Source organism: Mastomys coucha, unplaced genomic scaffold, assembly GCF_008632895.1.
Source record: "Mastomys coucha isolate ucsf_1 unplaced genomic scaffold, UCSF_Mcou_1 pScaffold13, whole genome shotgun sequence".
Taxonomy (NCBI): domain Eukaryota; kingdom Metazoa; phylum Chordata; class Mammalia; order Rodentia; family Muridae; genus Mastomys; species Mastomys coucha.
The window spans coordinates 26,480,788-26,483,144 of record NW_022196895.1 but is presented as its reverse complement, the minus strand read 5'-3'; the positions used below and the strand labels follow the sequence as shown (position 1 = coordinate 26,483,144).

General features: G+C 41.7%; 1 non-coding gene across 1 annotated transcript; it reads right to left on the bottom strand.

Annotated features, from left to right (window-relative positions):
- Positions 1–820: 820 nt before the first annotated feature.
- LOC116087911 lies at positions 821–957 on the bottom strand. Its single transcript, XR_004117692.1, has one exon. It is a non-coding gene; the product is annotated as a small nucleolar RNA SNORA17 (small nucleolar RNA).
- Between the last annotated feature and the right edge of the window lie 1,400 nt (positions 958–2,357).

The following is a 2,357-nucleotide window of genomic DNA, read 5'->3' as shown; positions in this document are numbered from 1 at the left end:
TCCTCTTAGTGGTACCTGGGATCTCTGAGTGTCTGTGGTAGCCTCAGGAGTGCTGTGCCCCACTAGTGCATTATGGCAGGGATCATCTCTGGCATGGTCTGTCCCTACCCCCCAGGCCTATGTGGTGCCCAACTGTCATTCATCTCCTGCTACTTACCTGTTCAGGTCCCATGACACTGGTCTGGAGATCTTCTTAGGTTCATGTCTCACTCAGGCTAGCCCAAGTGGCCCTCTGTGAGGGAGAGTCATCTGTCTCAGGCTCACACCTACCCAGGGCCTGAATTCTCAGATGGGGTCCTTCTTGTCTCCTGCTTACTCCCACCCTGCAAGACAATCCAGGACTGCATGGAACAATACTGGTGGTGATTTTAGGCTTTGCCTTTTTTTCAGTGAATGTTATGCTACTAATCATACAGATGTTCATGTCTGCTGTCATAGTTATTTAATCTCAAATAGGGGTTTCTACCCTGCCTTTGATCAGTTCTCAGATAAAAGGCACACAACTTCTTTGTTTATAATAAGCCTTAATCAGCACTAGAGCTCACAGTTACTACCTTCTATGCTATTAGAATCTGTTTCTCCATTATTAACCCCATATTATAATTTGCCATGTTCCCTCTAGGCAGCTCTTAACTCCAATTGGCCAGCCTCCTGGCTATGTTTTCATGATTCACCTATGCCATGGAGGCTTCCTTCTCTCTCCACCTTTTTCTTCCTTCTCATGGTTCTCCTCAGGACCAAACCGGTGGGAGCAAGATTACCTACCATCATTTGTGTATGTGCAGATTCTCTCATCCCTGGGGGCAACCAGACCTTGGGGGTTGGGTAGCCTCACAATGCAAGCAAAGACCAAACCTCAACGCAAGTCAGAACACTGAGCGTAGACATGGCTTCTCTTCTTTCTGCCACCTACACAAATGACACAGCAGTCGCATCTGCAACACCTCTAGGGGCTGTATTTACATTTCATAAGATTTTAGTTTCGTGAAGTTTCATTTGACACTTCCTGTTTGTTTCCTATGCTACTTTCCAAAAATCCCTTGTCTATGCTCATTTCTTAAAATGCTTTATTTATGGTTTACTTTAGCAGAGTCCAAGTTTCTCATATCACTTACAGGTCTTCAATCTGTTTTGAATTGGCTTTTGTGAAGGATGAGAGATGGAGATCTGTTTTCATTTCTCTAGGAGTAAAATATGTTTTTGTAATTTGTTTTAAAAGACTATCTTTTTCAAAGTTCAGATGTCTACATGCACCTTGAATTATTTCTGACTCCTCCATTTGGTTACATTGGTCTGCCTGTCTGATTATTGTTTGTTTGTTTTTGCTAATACTACATAGTTTGCTTTCTAATGCTCTGTAGCACAGCTTTAGATTACTTATTGTGATACCTCCAGCATTACACTTACTGCCTAAAATTCCTTTGGTTATTTAGGATCTTTCATGCTTTCATATGGTTTTAAAATTATTTTTCATGCTTCCACAAAGAGTGTCATTAGAACTTCCAGGGGAGCTGGGCGAAGGTAGCACATGCCTTTAATCCCAACACTTGGGAGGCAGAGGCAGGCAGATTTCTGAGGTTGAGGTCAACTTGGTCTACAGAGTGAATTCCAGGATAGCCAGGGCTATACAGAGAAACCCTGTCTCAAAAAACCAAAAATATAAATAAATAAATAAATAAATAAATAAATAAATAAATAAATAAGAACTTCGAGGGAAATTAAGTGTATAGGTAATTTTTGACAACATAACTTTTTTCACAGTATTAATTCTGACAACCCATGGCCATGCGGGAATCTTGTCTACTATTGCCTTCTTCAGTTTCTTTCCAGATCATGTAACAAGCCCCCAGACCTTAACACAGCTGATGCCGTATTAGAGGTAACATTCTAATTAGCACAAAGGCCCCAACCCCTTGTAAATAGGAAACTAAGACCTAATTCATCAGAGACTTTTCCCATAGTTCCAGGAAAGTTCCTAAGTTCACTAACCTTGTTTTTTGACTTTTATAGTTCTGCTTCTTGCTAAGTAAAATGTGACAACCAAGATGTGCTTGTGTGTGTGTGCGTGTGTGTGTATGTGTGTGTGTGTGTGTCCCTAAAAGACAAAGAGCTTGAGGCTACAAGACACTTTAGGCAAGTCTCCATGAAACAACTGGCCTCCAGTAAAGATTTTCTTTTTGGCTGTAAGAATGGCATGTGGTTGGGCTGGAGAGATGGCTTAGCAGTTAAAAGACCTGACTGCTCTTCCAGAGGTCCTGAGTTTAATTCCCAGCAACCACATGGTGGCTCACAACCATCTGTAATGGGATATGATGTTCTCTTCTGGTGTGTCTGAGAACTGCAACAGTGTATTCATG